Raw genomic sequence first — 20,855 nt, forward strand, 5'->3', positions numbered from 1 at the left:
AGGAAACATCTAACGTTATTTCGTAACAGAATGATACATTGTGTAGGAAGTGGGATCATTTATATGCCTCAAATCATGTGGAAATATTTTTTTCCCGATCATTCGGGTAACTACTACTTCACGTGTTATATCAGGGAAACCCCATTTACGAGACAGTTCTGGGAATGCCTGTGTGTGCAGCCCACGCCAATAAAACATCGTTATAGCTGCCTTGGGACTCCGTTATGGGACCCGCCGCGGTAAGGGAGGGTGAGAGAAAGGTGAGACAAGTCAGAAGGGAGGGAGAGGGAATTGCCAGTGGCGGGAACAGCCCCATTGCCCAACGTGTTTATGAAGAGAGAAAAACATCCGAAAAGAAGAGGAAGGAAAGAGAATATTTCCTAAAATAAAGAGGAAGCTGCTGGCTAGGACTGTAGTAGGATGCGGTGGAGCAGCGCTCGCTCTCGCGATGCTTGCGGGAGGAGGGGGCTACGGGCAGGGCGGCCACGGTGCACGGGAGGAGCGCCGAGAGGGGGCGGCAGGAAAAGCCTCTCCGGCGGCCCGTGACGTCAGGAGTTTTCCTGAAAGTCAACAAGCCCGGCGGCGGCGGCGGTGGCTGTGGCGCGCGGGGAGAGAGGCGCGCGCGGCCCCGCCCGGCGGCACAGGGGGACCAGGAGGGAGGCGGAGGAGGATGCGGCCGCCGTCTGCGCAGTGACAGGTCCGGAGGAGACCCCAACCACCAGGATGCGCGGCGCCCATGCCCCTCTGACCTGAGCCGCTCCTGCCAGACAGAGGGGCCAGGGGAGGGAGGGGGAAAGCCACCACCTCCTCCCCTTTCCGTTCCTGTCGCAGGTAACTGTCTAGAAAGGTGGGAGGAGGTGTTTGCAGTGATGGTAACCGTGCATAGCATGTGCTCTCCTTGGGGTACCACGCAGGGCCCTCCCGGCTGTGCATGAATGAGGTGCCTGCGTCTCCTGCAGCCAGACAGCCCCCTCCCCTTCACAGCCGATTCAAGTGGGCTGGGCTGCATTTTCTGGCCTAGTTGGACAGCACCGGCATTGCTGCGTATGCATTCGCGTGTGTTTACAAATTATAACGTGCGTGTGGAGGGAGCGGTATTTGGTAGTAGGGGGGGGGGGGGACCACCCCGTGGCCTGTAACAGCCAGGCGCTTGGTCGGAGCCAGGGGATGCTGCCGCTCTGCAGGAGCAGGAGGGAGGCTGGGCTGCCATGTAAACACAGGCACGTCTGGCCGCCGCCCCCCACGCACACACACTCACTTTCTATTTAATGGATCGGATGTGGATGGTAAGGGGAGACTCGAGGCCGGGGATAGTAAATGTTTCATCAGTTTCCCGTCCCGGGCTAATAATAGCTGCGAGAACCTGCTGTTTGGCAGGCAGTGGGCGGCTGCTCCGGGGATGCTGTTCGCCGGGCTCTCAGCACGCACGACTCCTGTCCAGGGCAGCCATGGAAGCCCAGGTGCACGCAGCTTGTATATAATCAAGCCACGCTTACGCTGCATACCATAGCGTTCTCTCAACTGCAGTCTTGGGATACAGCATCCCTGCACACTGCCACGTAGTCCCTTCTTCACAACAACCATGTGTGCCAAACATCCCTCCTCCCTCCTTTACCGTAGAGGTCATGCAGTCCACACCACTCCCCACAGGCTTCTGGCCTGTCGCTATTGGTACAGTGTTCATGGTTTTCTCTCACTGCTGTTTGTCTCTTCGACCTAAGAAGGGAAAAGTACCTGTCCCATCCATTTCTAGAGGCAGCAGCCTACAGGGCGGGTAGCCCAGCCGCCCCATATATTAGTGGAGGCAGTAACGGGATTCATGCCATTTAATAGAGAAGGCGTCTATCAACATTGAATGCCCTGTGTACTAGAAGTGGATGGCATACATTTTTCTGTGTACCACTAGATCTAACAAGGAGGAAATTGAGCAGCTCTTAACCAATGAGTGGGAATTTCTCCGGTCTGGTCTGGTTTTGTGTTACTTTTGCTTTCAGTTAGACACAAATGCTTTGTGTTTTTGGAGTGATTTGGGAATAAGGTTTTGAATTTAGTCGTTTTTACTTGGTTTAGTGTTTGCCGGCCTGCGAGCATGGGGACTTGAACTCCCTGAATGGACTTGCATTTGGCAAAACTAGGTTTGTTAAAATGTCACTTAATTAAATATTATTGTTCAAATGAATTAATTTAGCATTTAGAGCAGGTAGAGCGATACAGACCGCAGGATCCAATGGGATTTTTGCAGTGTTGAGTTGTTTACTAATATTACTGCTCAGTGATAGACTGTCCCAAATTTTCGTGTAAAAGTTGAAGCCACTTTTATTTCATAAAGTTGATTTGTGGACAGCTGTAGTGTAAGAGCCCACTTATTTGGTTTTTATAGAATATCACATGCTTTGTTTTGTCTTAATTTATATGATTTCTGTAAACATTCCGAAAAATTGAAACGCTCACAGTTTAACAGAGCGTTACCAAAATGTCTTTGTTTGGACTTCTGCAGAGGAGAACTCCCTTACTGTAACTGTACTGTAACTAAATATTTTAGTTTGGGATGCCCCAGCCCCTTTTGACTAGTCAGTTGTCTGATGGACTAAGACTCGATCACAAGCAGGTCTGCAAACTGTTTTTGTGCATGCACTGTGTTACTCTGACCAAATGTGTGAGGCGAACATGTCCAACATTGCCAACAGGACTTGAGTGGGATCTCTGCCCCAATTTTGTTGGGAGGTATAAATAGGACACCAATGGTGCATTATGTAATACCTTTTTCTAAATAAATTTACTAAAATGGAAAGGGATTCTAGAGCAGTTCCTGAATTATGATAGTTCATAAGGGCCTGACACAGTGTCAATTGACATTACATTACATTAATAACTATTAATGTATGTTTCAAGTTTTTTATTTTTTTATGTTGCAGAACTCCAAGGAGGTCCACGTAAAATCTTGGAATGCATGTATGCCCTAAAATACAGATAAAAAGGATATCCTAAAATGCTATTTTGAGTTCGGAAGTACATAGAAGTTACCCTAATAGTGGGCGAAGCTAACAAGTAAAATGTCCAACATTTAAAATTGTGTGTTAAGCAGTTTCCCAGTAGACTAGAGGGTGTTGCACTTAATGGTACATACAATGACTATCTTGACACTAGTGCAAACTTTGCAAACACTAAAAGGTAAAAACATTATATAAGAGCACAATAGCAGCAACAAAATCAAAAGTATGGGTGAATGTGAACATGATATTGCACTTAATGGTACATAGAGTGACTATTGTGCCGCAGCTGCAAAATATGCAAACACTATATAATGAATACAATATATAAAATCCATTAACAGTAGCAAGACCAAGATAAAGGTGGATAGAAAAGGCAAGGATCCCGCCTCGGGATCATTTACAATGACAATATCATCCAGGTTAAAACATCATTAATACAACTTTAAAAACACTTTGAAAAGTTAAAAATTCTGTACAAAGGGTTTTATTGGGATGTGCATAAAATGACTGTTAATCTATGTGCAAATGACAATATTGCGTGCTTCTTTGTCATGGCTGATTTAAGCCTGAAAGTGTAACAAGTTACATCATGCTCTGTAAGCAGACCACTCTCTGTCAGCCCATAGAGGACTTTCCCAGTGTTCTGGATTGCCAGTCCAAATCTGACAGTTTTGAATTAGAATTGTTAAATTCAGCCAGTGCTGTTCTGTTGTTATCAGAAGTACTGATTTCATCATCATCATCATCATCATCTTTATTCGATCATATTAGAAATTACCATAAAAGCACACATAATAAATACATTAATAAAAATATTGTTACAAAAATATTATCGTTAAGATTCCAACATTTTTCTTCATGATCCTAGAATAAGATGAGAATGCATTAAAAAAGAAAAAACATAATAAAAAACAATTAATTTCTCGGATATTAATTCATTAAAATTTACAATCAGTTTAATGGGCTAAATAACCCCTTCCTTTTCTTCACACAGGCCCATAAGAATGTTGCTACAGAGTAGCAAACCAAGGGATCGGGTAGTGTTTTTAGATAGAATAATGCTACCCGGCACTGCTTGTGTCCCATTTTCATTAGAAGTGGCTTTAGGTATGCCTTCCTTTCGCTCTCATAAAGCCCACAGAATAGAACTATATGCAATTCAGATTGTGATGATAAATTATCACACGGGCACACGATTAAGTTGGAATGGTTATATGTTTTTTCTGGATAACCAAGCATTAAGGAAATTAAAGTAGTGCGAAATCTTAGCAGTATAAATCTACGGGGTGCACTGTTTATGTTGGCTAGATAGGAAAAGTCTCCCTCCCTGGGCACGGGTTACGGTGATAAACTTGTACTGTGGATTTTCTCCTGATAAATAACCCTGTGATTGTATTCAGCCTTTAACATAAACATGCTGATGACTTTCTGCTTAGACACCTTCTTGCATGCTAGGGGGTCTTTAAAAAGTTCATGGAGCCCTATCTCTTTTAAGACTGACTCTACGTTACTTAGCCACTTTGACCTTTTCCAGTTATCCATCGTTATACAGTTCCTTATTACCATTTGGGTCAAGGGTACTGTATCTCTCCTCCATATAGAGTGCCATAGGAGGAGCGGGGTTAGATGTATGTATTCTGTTATATAGGGGAGGGCCAATTTCTTATGTAGAATACCATTTGCAAACGAAGATGGGAGACCTACTACTGATTTAAAAAAATGTATTTTCTAAAGTTTGTAGTGGTGTAGATGTAACCGTGCCCCATACCCCAGCACCGTAAGTCACTGCTGCTTTTACTCTGGCCTGATATATGGTTTTTAATGGCAATAAGGGTTTGGCACCCAATTTCTTTGCAAAGGTTTTTATGGCCATAATACCCCTCTCCATCACCAGCCTCCTTCCTTCCATCAATTTTGCCCATGACAAATCTGTCGAAAAGAATACCCAGGTAAGGAAAAAAGTCTACAACCTCAATTTTCCCTGTATCTGTGCTAAAATGTAGGACTTTGTCTCTTTTCGCATTGCCAGCTATGATTATAAAGGACTTTGCTTGATTTACTTTTAGGCATAATGAGTCCATAAAAGAGACATACGCTGTTATAAGCTTTTGTAGCCCAACCCCTGTTACTGATTTAAAAGTTCTACTAATATATCGAATTAGAAAAACACAAGTAATGAATGACCAGAAACAACGGGAATATAATGGGATCACAAGACAGTGTTTCCTCCTCTGGGAGTCTTATTTTGAGCAAACTAATGCCTGGCGTGGGATTAGTTAAACTGCATGCAACTTTGTCAATTGGCGTATTTTTATGAGGAATTACTTGACATAAAGGTTTAACTGAGTTGTGTTCTATGAAGTCCAGAAATGTTTCTGCAGCAAAAGATAAAAAGTAAATACATATTTTAAATATAATTAATATTATTGTGAAATGCATCTGTGAATTGATGCTTTTTAATCTGTTGAGCCGCTGCAAGAGTTGCCCTCTAGTTCTGAGATTACACATTTTCTCCATTGCAGGAAGTTAGTGCCGCAGCGCTGTTTATAATGTCACCCTGCTGGTCAAGTCAATTTCCAAATTAAAGCCCATCAACCATACACAGTGCTTTAGCATGCAGCTAATGATTTTCATTGGCAAAGGAGCTCTTGGAGATGTTTGGAGTTAAAGAGCTGGGAGAGCTCAATGTACCATCAATTATTAGCCACCTCAGTTTGGTATCTGCATTCTTACGAAATGTAATTTTGGATAGTTTTGGATGTTTTTGACTATCTCCTGTAAACAAATAATGATTTTTTGTACCACAAATGAGCCTCATAAAGTCAGTGGTGGCTGGGAACATATCTAGAACACTTTATTTGCCCCAAGAAGTTCAATGATATGCTCTCGGCAATTTTAACAATGCCCTCTCGTAAGCGGTTCCTGTTGTGTATGGGGCGCTAGTGTGTGATGTGTCCCTCTCTGCAGACACTTGTTTTTGTGGCATTTTCTATTGTGTGGTCTTTCAAACGTGTACAGTGACTTGCTCTGTCTGTTGTGCAACAGCTTAGAGATTCTGCTGATGCCTCCTTGATTACTATAGGAGAACCATACACAAAATGTCTGTTTACTTCCTCTGTCACTTGGTCCAAGTGACGCTCACTTTAGAGTAGTCTTAACAAGTTTTGGAGATTTGGGTGCAGCTGCAGGGCCAGCGGAGGCTTATAAGTATGAGAGTACATACATGTCAAGTCAAGTCAAGTCAAAGGATTTATATAGCGCACCACATACCCGTAGGGTTTCAAGGCGCTTAGGAAGGGGAGGAGAATTACTTGTCAAAAATCCACGTTTTAAGTTGCTTTCTGAATGCTAGGTGGTTCTGGGTAAGGCGAAGGTAAGCGGGGAGGGAGTTCCAAGTTTTAGCAGCCAGGTATGAAAAGGATCTACCTCCCATGGTGGTCTTGTTGATGCGAGGTACAGTGGCGAGGGCTTGGCTGGAGGAACGTAGATGGCGGGAGGGGGTGTAGAAGGACAGTCGTGAGTTGAGGCATTCTGGACCGATGTCGTAGAGTGATTTGTGTGCGTGGGTAAGCAGTCGGAAAGTGATCCTCTTATTGACGGGTAGCCAGTGGAGGTCTTTAAGGTGACCAGAGATGTGATCGTTGCGTGGGATGTCTAATATGAGTCTGGCTGAGGCGTTTTGGATTCGTTGGAGTTTCTTCTGGAGTTTTGCGGTAGTACCTGCGTAGAGGGTGTTACCGTAGTCCAGTCGGCTCGTGACCAGAGCGTGGGTGACTATTTTCCTTGTATCGGAGGGGATCCAGCGAAATGTTTTTCTGAGCATGCGAAGAATGTTGAAGCAGGAAGAGGATACGGCGTTGACTTGTCTGTTCATTGAGAGTGAAGAATCCAGGATGACGCCTAGGTTCCGTGCGTGGTCTGTCGGGATGGGTGCTTTTCCGAGGGCTTCTGGCCACCAGGAGTCGTCCCATGCAGAGGGGGATGAACCTAAGATGAGGACTTCTGTCTTATCTGAGTTTAGTTTCAGACGGCTTTGTTTCATCCATTCGGCAACTTCTTTCATTCCTTCGTGTAGATTCATGAGAATGGGGCCGTAAAATGCTTTAGCTGGGAATGTTTGAATGAGACCATCCAATATATTCTAAATGGAAGAGACTTTGGGCCATATGTAGGTAATCCAAATGTACAGATTCTAAAATACCGAATTTTACAGATTCGGTATTTCAGAATCGGTAAATGGTATGTAGGTATTGATTCGGTAAATTTTACAGAATCGGTACAATTCGGTAAATACCGATTCGGTATTTACCGATTCGGTAATTCCTATTTATTCCTATGGGCCTGGAGGCCCATAGGAATGAATGGGAAGCCATTCACTATTACTGATTCGGTAAATACCGAATTGGTAATAGGGGGTGCATATTCAAGGGTGGCAGGGTGTCACATTGACATCCTGTTGCACCCCTGAATTGTGCATGTGTGCACATGTGGCACACATACATGCCCTAAGGGCATTTATGTCTGCCACATGGCACTTTTGGAAAAGCACAAATTTGCTTTTTCAAAGGTTTTCGATATTTACCACCAACTTTTAGTTGGTGGTAAATACCGAATCCTTAACTCAGAAATGCACTCACTTGAGTGCTCCCTACATTACCGATTCAGTAATTTACTGAATCAGTATTTTAAGGATTCGGTAATTTACCGATTCCTTAAATTAACGATTCGGTAAATTACCGAATGATTACATTTGGCCCCTACATCTCAAATGCCCAATACTGGTGGGTAACGGTTGAAATTCGATAATTTCGGCCGTTACCGACCGGTATTGGGCTACCTAATCTGGCCCTTTGTGATGAAACAACGAGAGAGAGAGAGAAGTTAATTGCGATAGGAGAAAGACTGTAGGACATGGACCTTCCAACCTGTGGTCATTCTCCTAGCCTTCGCATTGTAGTAATAGCAAATCCACATTAAAAAAAGTTTATTAAACTCACTTGTAAAGGAAAAAAAGAAAAACAACAACTCAATATTGTGGAATTTTTAAAGTACATGGCATGTCTCAAAATATTTTTCAGCATATTAAACATTAGTGCGGTCCAGGAACCAAACGAGCACCCTACAAATTCACATTTAACTAGTCCAACAGAACATTGAGGGTAATACACCTCCTACAGGGTAAGTGTCTGTATACGTTAGACAAAATGATCATTTATTTCCTCCAGTCTCCTGGCCATTCTCGCACATTGTCTCTTATCTCGTTCCACTGACCTTATACATCAGTACATTTCAGGGGCAAACTTGAGCCTGGTAAAACCATAATTTTTGTTTTAAACGTTTTGCCTCATTTACCATACTTGAACAATATATATTTTTAATTGAGTGTGTTTGTCTAATAAGGCTTCCCCGTGCAAAGAAAATCTACAAAACATAGGACCATGAAAGAGAAACCTAAAGTAACTTCTAACTGGACACTGAATCAAAGGCTAGACGACCAAGAAAATGTTCAATGCTCTATGATTTTCTACCCTCCACAGGATTCTCAGCAAATTGTTCCTGTGTGAATGCAAGGTCCTGGAACAAATATCCTCTTGTGTGAACCTTTATTGTCTGTGAGATCTGGAAGATTTGCAGATCTCAAGGCATGGACAGGGTTGTGCTTCTTCAGTTTTTACTGAAAATGAGAACAGTAATTTGAGGTTAATATTGTTTTTTCAAAACGTGTTGCAAGAGTAAAAATACTAGGTAAAGTTATCTCTAGGGCATAAAGCCCTCATCCTTTAATATCCAGATGTGCCTTTTTGCAGGATTATCCTGAAGAACTGTACATCCCTGATGCTTTGGTCCTCAGCCATATCCCTTCCTGTGTATTCTGAGGGCTTACATTAGAGGGGCAGTTTGAGAGCAGCAAGCGCAATTGGATAGTATTCTTGGAAATGAACGTGCTGGCCTATATCTGCGGGAAAAAGAAAGCAAATTATTTCATCCGTATCCCTCGTCTCCAATTTTCAAAAACAAGAAAGCACCCACATTTAGAAGTACAATTCAGCTGCATCCAGACAAATTCAATTCAAAAGACCAAACTCTTTTATCCACTTCCACAATGGAATAGTACTAGGTAAGCAGTTGAAGTATCCGGTAATAACTTTTCTGTCGAAACAAGCCTAAACTGGTCTAACAGAAGCAACATCGGTTAAAATGAGATGCACAAATGGGGGCAGATATGTTTCCTAGAGCTAATTCCTTAACACTCTTTATCTTGGTTATCTCCTGGGTTAGACAAGAAGGATTACTGGATCTTTGGCTCCAAACCACCAATTCCATTGTAAGCCAGGACCCCACAGCTGTCTCTTAAAGCATAACATAAAGCCTGGGGTGTCTGAACTTTGGGGTCAAAAGCTAACCACAGCACAATAACTTCAATTTTATTAAAAGTGTGAGTTTCAGACCAGACTCTTTGCTGGCTTCCTGCCTATGAGTGTTATTTAGGTTTTTTTCTTTGTCTTTTTAGGGCTCACCTAAAGATAACGTTTATCTGTTGTTGTACACCTGTTGTGTACAGTACTAACAGTTGGAGTCAGTTTGGGTCAGCTCATTGTTTCGCATTTGCTGGAGTTCTTGTCAGTGTCATTTGCTTGCCTCTTTTTCTGTTGCTTTGCTTCCTCTCTTGTATTTGTTCTTCCCTTGGTGCATATGTCCTCCTTTGCCATCCTTGCAACTGAATACTTTGTAGCCTTCCACAGCTTACATAAGGGTACTACTTTTTCTTTTTCGTTGAGTAATTCATGGGTGTGGATATATTTTTCTTGCTCTTTCACACTTCTCGTGCCCTGCTTCCTCACTCAGGTTTCCAGCCTCTCTGTGGTGCTCCCCATGCCCCCTAGTTAATTTGTAAAAGCATAACCGGTATATTTTTTACCGATTTGTGACCTAGGTGTAGACTTTGTTTTCTTTTAGCTCCTACATTTTCCATATGTTGCATGGAAGTTCAGAACTTGACACACACTGCATTTATAGCGTAGGAGGAGGAGTAGGTTTGCGCACTCACTCTGCAGCATCGGAAGCAATTGGTTTACTTGGAATGACCAGAAGGGAGAAGTCTCTTTTCCTGGGGGCCTGTACCACTGCTTCCCGGGTTAAGATATGTTTTCTTGTCCTCTAGTATTTAGAAATATTTTTCTCTTGCTTCTTTTTTTAACAATGCTTTATAAAGAGCTTGGCCCTTGTTATACTGGAGTGACCTATTATATTTACCAATGCATCTTAAAACACAGCATGTTAATTTTCTTATTGATAGTCCTGCATTCTACTTTCCTTTTTTCCAATGCCTGAGGGCATGAATAGAATTACCTTATCTGGCAAATCCATCTTTGGAAATGACAAATTCTAACCAAATGTTCACCTCTCTCTGCTTCCACCTATATTAAGATAAACCCTTTTCCCTCATCCAAACTATTTGTAACAATCACTCCTTTCAGCCCCACCAATATTTACCTGGGCTTTGCCAGTCTCTGTTTCAAAACTAACTAATTTCACACGGAGCAGTGAAAACCCCAATAAGCAATTCTTCAAATGCTCTTCAAGCCTGTTTTTACATTATTAGTAGTTCTTGTTTTACTGATCGTTGTTACTCCCCCCAACTAGCTTTCGCTGTATTAGTAAAAAGACATCAACAAAACCCCATTCTTTACCTTGTATGACTGAGATGGTGATTGTCTATCCAACGCCTCCAGAGCCCTTGATCCTTTCTCATTCATGGAATAACTCCAAGCCTATGCTGCCAATAGCTTGACTGTCTTGGGCTCTCTAGGACCAGCTATATGCTCAGAGCCTTAAGTTTCTAGCTCTCAGACTTTGTTGGAGATTTGTTAGGGGCCACAAAGAAGGTGTTTTTAAAGGGGGCTCGACAGGGGTGGGCTGGAGGTGGGAACTGGACAGGCATATTTTGTTGGATCTGTTTTAGGAGGTGTTGCCCACAAGAGGCAGGAACGGATACGAAGGATAAGACCAGGGATGAGGTGAAGGCACTGGAGAAACCACCAGGACATTGTGTGTAAGTCCTCTCGTAACTTATTGGAAGGGACTAGGAATGTCAGAGACCGTGTTAAATCATTTCCATAATTCCTTTGGGCAGGAGGGGTGGGGCACTATGGAGTTACCGTACTGACCATGGGCCTTTACTACAAAACTGGTACTGTTTTGAAGGTTCATCTGCGGTCCCTCCCAACCTTTTCAACATTTGTTCCAAGTCTTCTGCAGAACTCGCCTGTGGTTTTGCACTTCATCACCTGTTTAAGGGGCACTGTTGTTTCTAAAGTGCCTAGAAAATAGTAGCCTAATAGAAATTATTTGCCAGACCCGCTTAACAAACTAATACAAACTGATGGCAAACCTGTTCAATGTTCGCATAACCTTATAACACACGGCGTTCAAGGTTTCATATACATTGCCCACCATCACCCAACAGGATGGAAAATCATAATCCAACTGCAACATATAATTTAAACCAATTGTAAGGCTAAATTAATTAATTTGAACTTTGATGATTTGTATCCCTTTACTCTTTGTTTCACTTATTTAGCCATCAAACTTGAAGAGAAACTCAACCACCTATTAATAAAAAAAAATAACACTGCTTCCCACAGCAAAGATCTCAGATGCAACCCCTTCTTTTTTAGCAACTACTTCAGCACTCCTACAGTTTCATCCACGTGTCCTAAAGTCCTTGCCTCTACAGACTCTTTTGTTACGCTCTCCTGACCCAGTCAGTCCCATCATTGGCACTAGCGTCATTAACTTAATTGCTGTATCAGTATGTACTTTTCTTGACTGTTCTCGCTGTTTTGTATATTGTTCCTTTGACTGCGTTTGACCCAAACGTATCATCAGAAGTATCTAGAATCCGCCTATGATCACATCATGTAAAGCGCTCTGATACCCCAGGGTCTAGCTAGCGCTATATAAAACTAAAAAAGAAATACTATTAAAAGAAATAAAGCCATAATTCATTATGTCTGCCTGACCCATCTCCAATTCCTCACCTCCAAATGGCTTGCAGTTCAACCCCACAATGTATGCTCTGACATTCTGAATTTGCGAAAGGAATTTCTTTACTCATTTGTCTCCTGAGTGCAACATTATTCACTGTACTTTTTGGTTATTGTTAAAAAAACAAAATTAAAATAACAGTACCTCAGACCCAAACTAGGTGCCATTTTTCATCACCAGGGCCTCCTTCCCCTGCACCAAATTGATGCAAGTTTTGTTCACTGTAACTAAGTGCATTCTAGTTTTTTGTGGTTGGAGAACTTGTGGAAATGTTAGTCGTGGAAAGATATTGAAATTGTATTAAGATAGACAATGCTGGATTCCTTTAATCATACCTGCCTTATTGAAGGGCTCTAAACAAAAGGAGTGGGTGTCTGGCAATTCTTAGGGCTCCTCCCTTACTACCTTGTGTTAGTCAACATATTTCAGCCCCTCGTTATGTACTTCACGTATTTCCGGCCTTTCTTCAAGACATAATACCCTTCCTATCTCCCAGGAGTGATTCCTGTTCAGCGTGAAGATTGAATGACTGTGACCTGACTTTATCTAATGGGCATTCTCTTATTGTAGCCTGTTTGAATAAGTAATGACGTCATAAGCATTAGTTGGGCAAAAGGGCATCAAAACCCATCCACCAATTAAAGTAAAGTCTCCCTCACATGAAGTTGCAGCACTGTAAATGGTTGAACTCTGTATCAGCCAATGCTCACCTAACCTAACTTGTTCTATGTGAGTTATTGTTTGCAACATAACAGTGTAACCTCACCAAACATAAATAATGTGAATGTTTTGGGATCCATTAAAAGTATCTTGCTTTCAGGTGAAGCTTGACACGATCTGCAAAAAGTTTTGAACTTCAAGCGGAAGCAACTTTTAACTCCTACCCAGGTCTCGGATATCCAGCATATTGATAGGTTTTTAAAGGGTAAAATATAAAAGAAGTGACGTCATCTTAATTGTTACGTTGGTATAGAAACGTGCACCGTTCTAGGACATCTTCGCAGTATTGTGTGATGTTAAAGCCGATTTTAATGCAATCATATTTTAGAGTATTTGATGAGGGTGACTGCTTGAATATTCACACCTTTGCGTTTTTTCAGTGAAATCTAAAACTGCTTTCTAGTCGGAAATTGTATTGCCATAAGAACCGTGTGACTCTGCTCGAAGCTCCTATAGGTAAATCTTAAGTATGGTCAAATTACAAAAAAACTTTTCATTGATTAAGCACACTTAAACGTCACTGTAATATAGCACGTGTTGCCAAAGAACCGAAAAAGTTCAGGCATAGCTAAACATCGACTCCTAAATTCTGCCAAACACCATGCATAGCTTGACTCCTGTTCTGGCCAGTTGACTCGGAGCTCTCTTGCTGCGCACAGATCTAGTTGAGGCATCGCTGATTTATCACTACTAGGCGAAATCTTCCACTGTTCCAAGCGCCATCCATATCGTATGCCTCGTTGAAAGTACACATCTTGATGACCTTCTCTAGCGAGTCAAGCTTCAATCATATTTAAAACGACCCCAAATCTCCATCGTATTTTGACATAGCCATGCATAACCTGGGTTTTCTAAAACACCAAGTTTAACCAATTTCATTAAGTACTGTTTGTACCAAATCTCTGCGAGAGAAGGTTAGTAAAAGGTTGGTGCTTGTGATCAAGAACACCATTTGAAGGATGTGACAACCTTCTCTTTGGCACAAAAATAGTACATTTATCCCAACTACCTCTAGAAGCATTTTTGTAAGTTGAAGAACGATTGCTTTGATTTTTGGATGAGCTGTGGAAAGTGTGCAACTAGTGCAGAAGGGCTTCGTTGAGAAGAAAGAATGACTGCAAGCATTGTCAAAAATTAGTTAGAGGATGCTCATGTGCATTTTTGTCGATACATGAAACATTGAACTGCAGGTCTAGTCTCTGTGATCTCAATGTTGTCTTCTATCTGGTAGTCAAGTACCACGAGTAAACCTTAAGTATTTCTGATATAGATGTGACTTCTTCAGAATCAGTTCCTGGTTATTTGATGGCAAGGCAAAATAACCGCTTTATGATCTCTGTGTATCTGGCTACTGAGTCAAATTAAAGTGAACGTTGTCCACCACTGTAGGCAACTTATCTGTTGGATGACATTTGCAGCCTGTAAATTCTAGGCAAAGAAGAACCTGTGTGCAACATTTTATTAGGTGTCTTATTCAGTTTAAAGGGCAATACGTATTTCCATTCTCAAATGTATTCCCAAATAGAATTATTGATTTTATTTGTAATTCATTTATTTTCGAATTCGCAAACTGGCTATTCCCAAATATATTCCCTTTTTCCACTGTATTTGCATTTATACATCTCTATATTTTTGCTGAATTGTTGCACATTTTTGTAGATGGATCCTTGCCGTATCCATCTGTACTACTCCTGATCACTCCTTGATGAGTTTAGGTTGCCATTTGTGTCCACACTAAATGTACACATTGGAAGAATGCAAGAGACCACAACAGGATTAGTTCATAGCAAGTTTTCATTGAACCCCAGTTCAGCAATCCTGTTCCAGCTGAGGAAATACCTGCAGTTGTTTCTCTTGTGACTGGAAATACAGTGATAATCTATGCGTTTTGAATTATTTAATACTCTGTGTTGTACAGTTACATTGTAAATTTAATGTAATAGAACTGGTGTGCGATTTTAAGTACACTCGGAACGCCGCAGTACTTGCCGTGAGGGAAACGGCCATCTCGTTGCCTTTGTTGCTGCAGCCCACAGCCTGAAAACTTGCAAAACCGCGCCGTGAGGGAAACGGCCAGAAGCGCAGCGCCCATACCGCCATCCTCCGCTATCCACCCGGTGCAGCAGCAGCTGGGGAACTACATCACCCAGCTGCCCCGGGGGTGGACGCGGCGGGGGTGACGACGCCTACGCGCCAGGAGGCGCCTTATCAGCAGGGAGCGCCGAAGCGCTCTTGGGACACTCGGAACGCCGCAGTACTTGCCGTGAGGGAAACGGCCATCTCGTTGCCTTTGTTGCTGCAGCCCACAGCCTGAAAACTTGCAAAACCGCGCCGTGAGGGAAACGGCCAGAAGCGCAGCGCCCATACCGCCATCCTCCGCTATCCACCCGGTGCAGCAGCAGCTGGGGAACTACATCACCCAGCTGCCCCGGGGGTGGACGCGGCGGGGGTGACGACGCCTACGCGCCAGGAGGCGCCTTATCAGCAGGAAGCGCCGAAGCGCTCTTGGGACACTCGGAACGCCGCAGTACTTGCCGTGAGGGAAACGGCCATCTCGTTGCCTTTGTTGCTGCAGCCCACAGCCTGAAAACTTGCAAAACCGCGCCGTGAGGGAAACGGCCAGAAGCGCAGCGCCCATACCGCCATCCTCCGCTATCCACCCGGTGCAGCAGCAGCTGGGGAACTACATCACCCAGCTGCCCCGGGGGTGGACGCGGCGGGGGTGACGACGCCTACGCGCCAGGAGGCGCCTTATCAGCAGGGAGCGCCGAAGCGCTCTTGGGACACTCGGAACGCCGCAGTACTTGCCGTGAGGGAAACGGCCATCTCGTTGCCTTTGTTGCTGCAGCCCACAGCCTGAAAACTTGCAAAACCGCGCCGTGAGGGAAACGGCCAGAAGCGCAGCGCCCATACCGCCATCCTCCGCTATCCACCCGGTGCAGCAGCAGCTGGGGAACTACATCACCCAGCTGCCCCGGGGGTGGACGCGGCGGGGGTGACGACGCCTACGCGCCAGGAGGCGCCTTATCAGCAGGGAGCGCCGAAGCGCTCTTGGGACACTCGGAACGCCGCAGTACTTGCCGTGAGGGAAACGGCCATCTCGTTGCCTTTGTTGCTGCAGCCCACAGCCTGAAAACTTGCAAAACCGCGCCGTGAGGGGAAACGGCCAGAAGCGCAGCGCCCATACCGCCATCCTCCGCTATCCACCCGGTGCAGCAGCAGCTGGGGAACTACATCACCCAGCTGCCCCGGGGGTGGACGCGGCAGGGGTGACGACGCCTACGCGCCAGGAGGCGCCTTATCAGCAGGGAACGCCTCTCGCACACGCGAGTCGCGCGCGGGAGAAGCCCGGGACAAGGGCGGGACAGTCTTAGACAGTCCTAGACTGGCCGGGACTGGACTGGGCAACCCCTCTAACATCTGCAACCCAAGCAAGTAAGAAATTCCCTTTCTTTATTGACTTTACTGTATAGTGTCATTACGTAAGGCTCTATTCAAGTATCCGGTGTGTATTGGTAAAGCCTATATAATCCCTGGACAATCGACTATATAATCTTAATATGTCTAAAAAGAATTCTAAAAAACAGCCCCCTGCTAGCTCTAAGCCTACAGTTAACTCTAAGCCCATTGAAAACTACATGCTTCAAGTCATAACTAAAATAAATAAAGACAGAAGAGAATCATTGGGATTAAGTCAGTCGCCTGACTTACAGTTACTAAGCCCAATTCAAAGTCCTCAACATTCAGGCTCTCTAGTATTGGATGATACCCCAAACCTAATAGACATCACGGTCCATCCTACTCCAAACTTGGATGATCAGATTAGCCTTAACTTGGATGATGCCGCAAATGCTATGCCACTAGATCAAGGAATAAATATTGAACATGACCACGAGATTCTGGTGCATAATGCTGATGACTTACCATCTCCTGAGCAGGAAACTCGACCTACGAGAAAAAACAGGAAAACTCATCAAAAACGGATGGGGTTACGTTCCAGTAATAGGAGGAAAAATGTTTCTCCAACAGGGCAAAACAAGGCAAAAATTTTAGATGATGGTGATATTAATGTCCTTGATAAAAGCAATCATGAAAAAAGCTATAACGAAGACGATTTGCTTCAGAAAATAGCAGACATTATTGATTCCAAAATCCAAACTATCATTAAGCCTTTGATCGCCAAGATTGATAAATTGAATGCGGAGGTAAAAAAGATGACTACTCTTCAAGTCAAAGCTGTGGAAGGGGTTGAGACGGTCAATACTTTAGTGACACAAATGGCGAAACCAATTGAACCTAAGGCAAAGAGCTCTATAGAAAAGGAGAACAGTCCTATGCTCCCAGAAAGTACAGTCGGGAATGAAACTCATTCTATTATTCGACCTCCAAACATCGCCGGGGTATCAGGACCCAAAGGTAACTTGCCAATAAGCTGTCAGGAAACAGATCCCCTCCAATTTATTGAGGAAGCGTCTCCTGTGGTCCTGGTTCTGGCAAATGTTCCCTCGCCAGCAGATGCACAACCCGAAACACCAGCATCCTTGTTTAGCAAAGCCCTCCATTGGCTAACAAACAACATGCAAATGGCACCAGGAGGAAAATATCAACTTGCATCTGAGATTAAATCCACTAAGAGGGTGGCGTGGATTGGAAATCGACCGAAAGTATTCAAGGGAGATTGTGTTATAGTGACTTTTTCCCATCCAGGTGTTCTGCCAAATCTCCTAAAACATATCAATCCCCCCCAAAGAAGAGCAGGATCTGTTGTTCCTCTTACGTTAAAATTCTTCTATGGAGAGCAAGAGAATGTGACTTTTCCTAGGACCCCCGGACCTATGTGGAACACTGTGAGAAACAACAGAGGCCAAGGTGTTCCCCAAAAAGACTGGGGTATGGTTCTAGGTAATAGATATGATGCCTTATCAGGGCTAAATGATTGTGATTGACTGGGTAGTAGTCTTGAAAATTTTCTAATTCCTGTTGTCACTTATGAGGCTAGGGAAATGGGCACCCGTTTAAATACTGGATTAGCTGATGCTTTGATCAATGTAAGTAGCACTCAGGTCGAGTCTGGTAATGTGATTAATGTTGAACAGCGTATTGAATGTTCCAAACTTACTACAAATAATGATATACTTGAGTCATATGAGATTCTCTCCCCTGAATTGGTTACTATAGAAGGCAACGCATGTGAATATATTTTTACTCAGCAACATGGTAAAGGTTTAACCAATAGTACAAAACCTACCAGTGACAATGCTAATATACAATGTACCTTGTTGTCCTGGAATGTGGCAGGGTTAAAAAACAAGATTTTATCACAGGATCTGCTAAATTTCCTGGATTCTAAGGATATAGTCCTTTTTCAGGAGACTTGGCAGTTAGAACCGGATCCAATTCAGGGATATCTACATTATTTTATTCCAGCCACCCCGAGCTCAAGGGGAAGGGCAAAAGGTGGCTTGGTTACATGGATTAAGCAGAGGAATGACTACACAGTGTTACAAATAGATACCAATAGTCCTGATATATTACTGGTCAAATTACAGCGACTGCCAAGTAGGGACATCTTTATTTTTAACATCTACTCAAGGGGCCTACCGGGTGGTAAATCCACCAAGGCGGTTGAACTATTGGATATACTATTAAATCAACACTGTTTGAATGCTGATATTATTATTGGTGGTGATTTTAATTGTTGTTTTGAACCACTTGATAACCAGGATGTTGACCTCACTACTGAAGAGGACTTCATTTGGGAAATCCCACAGCTTTCCTTGATACCTATCAAAAGATGGACTGAGGCTGCATTACAGTTAAAAGTATTATGTGTTGAGTCTGGGCTGAGGGCCACTAATGGAAGAACGTTATCGGACAAGCAGGGCGCCCCTACTTTCTCTAATGGTACTACGCAAAGTCGTATTGATTATATATTAACTAATAAAGAGAATTGGGGGAATGTTCTTGATATGAGGGTTGAGACAAGGGTGGAAAGTGATCACGACCCACTGATCTTAACCTTTAAATTGTTCGATCTGATGGCAAATGAGGAAGAGAGGGAAACTGTCCAGATAAACCTTTCCAACGATCAAAGACACATTAGATGGGCAATTTGTGCAGCAAATGAGGAAAGCATGGTAGCCATAAGGGATCTAACAACTTTGGCCATTCAAGAAGTCCAGGATATATTTGAAAAAAATACCCCGATAGCTGAAATTAGCAGGATCCACGACAAATTTTTTAACAATTTAAAATTATTTTTTGTTAAGAAAGCTAAGAAAAAGCCACGTAGACCAATTAGAAAGGAGGATCAGTGGTATGACAAGTCCTGCAGGACTGCCTATAGATTACTGTCAGATGCGGTAAAAACTCGAGACAAAACTAAAATAAGGGAGGCCCGAGTTATGTACAAAAAAGTGCAATTTAGTGCAAAAAGGGATTGGGAGGAAGGCTACTGGAGGGATCTACTCGATGCCAGTAGGGAAAGATCTATGACACCCTTCTGGAACATCGTTAAATGGGGAAGGGGGTCTAGTAGAGGAGAACCCATTAACCATGTGCTACCAGAAGCCTGGGTATCCCATTTTTCTACCCATTTTTCTGCTGAGGATGAAGGCGAAGAGGAATGTCTAGCTTCTGTAGATATCCTCGTGAGCCCCTTAGTCTTCTCAAAAGATGATATCTTAAAAACTCTGAGCTGTATACCTAAAGCCAGAGCCCCGGGCCTAGACTTTATCCCTGCAGATTTGTTTATGCATGACAAGGATCTATGGGCCACCTATATTCAGCTGTTAGCCAACGCTATTGCAAAGGGCTCGCCTATCCCTGAGACCTGGAAAGGAGCCGAGATTATCCCCATCTTTAAAAAGGGGGCATGCTCGGATCCAGGCAATTACAGGCCTATTAGCCTGATTGCATGCATACAAAAAGTTGTGGCAAGGCTATTATTACAGCGAATACATGGGTGGATAGATGATTATGATATATTATCTCCCCTGCAGGCTGGTTTTCGTAGTCATACCAGCACTATTGATCAAATTTTTAGATTTGTTTTATTATATTGGCGCACAGTTTTATTAGAAGGCGGGATGCTTTTTGCAGCTTTTGTTGATTTAAAATCAGCTTTTGATTTAGTTCCCCGCCACAAACTGTGGAATATCCTACATGATCAGGGTATTCCAAAAGAAATCCTGTCTTTATTGATTAGGATGCATGAAAACAGTTTTGCACAAGTTCGATGGAATCAGCGGGGTAGTACTACTGAGAAGTTCCCCATAGCGAGGGGTGTACGTCAAGGGTGCGTGCTTGCACCAACACTCTTCTCGCTATACATCAACAGGGTGATCGGTTATTTTGAACAACAGCCCACGGATGCCCCAAGGTTGGCAGGAAGGCCGATCCCCCTGTTGATGTTTGCGGACGACACCTTGCTGATATCAAAGACGCAGCAGGGACTACAAAAGGCCATTAGGGTGTTTGAAGGATTTTGCACTGATCATGGTCTTGTAATTAACACCAGCAAAACTAAATTTATGGCTATGCACAAACGGAAACACATTAGAGGCAGAGTCATTATGGATGGGGTCCAGCTCGAGCAGACCCAGGTCTTTAAGTACCTTGGTATCAATCTGTCATACAATCTAGATTGGAAACACCATACAAACGAATTAGACACAAAACATGCTCAACTTGCAGGAGTTCTCACAAAGGAGCTTTTTTCATCTCACACTAAACCAATTAGACCTGTCTTAAAAATCTACAATGCTAAGGTCGGAGCAGCTGTTCTTTATGGAGCAGAACTCTGGGGGTCCAGTAATCTGAACAAGTTGACGGTAGCACAGAATAAATTTCTCCGCAACATTACTGGGCTACCAATGTCAACCCCATTGATACCTTTAAAGTATGATCTGGGAATCTATAGCTTTAGGGACATAGCCAGGTATAGAATTGTGGCCTACTGGAGAAGGTTATGGACAACTCCTGAGCTCTCCCAGTATGCCCAAGGCTTCCTGGAGGTGAGATCCCTAGATACTGCTAATAAGATAGTCTGGTTGAAAGAGGCTAAGCTTCTATATAGGGCACTGGGTTTATCCC

The 20,855-nt window shown here is 43.4% G+C and overlaps 1 protein-coding gene across 1 annotated transcript in view; it reads left to right on the forward strand.

The window, feature by feature from the left end:
• The first annotated feature begins 593 nt into the window (after positions 1-593).
• The window catches only part of AKT3 (AKT serine/threonine kinase 3), a 1,072,603-nt gene continuing 1,052,341 nt past the window's right edge, over positions 594-20,855 (forward strand). Inside the window, exon 1 of the mRNA XM_078648582.1 lies at positions 594-831. The gene's annotated coding sequence lies outside the window, so the exon portion shown is untranslated. The remainder of the gene's footprint in view (positions 832-20,855) is intronic.

This window comes from Lissotriton helveticus, chromosome 6 (assembly GCF_964261635.1).
Source record: "Lissotriton helveticus chromosome 6, aLisHel1.1, whole genome shotgun sequence".
NCBI lineage: Eukaryota > Metazoa > Chordata > Amphibia > Caudata > Salamandridae > Lissotriton > Lissotriton helveticus.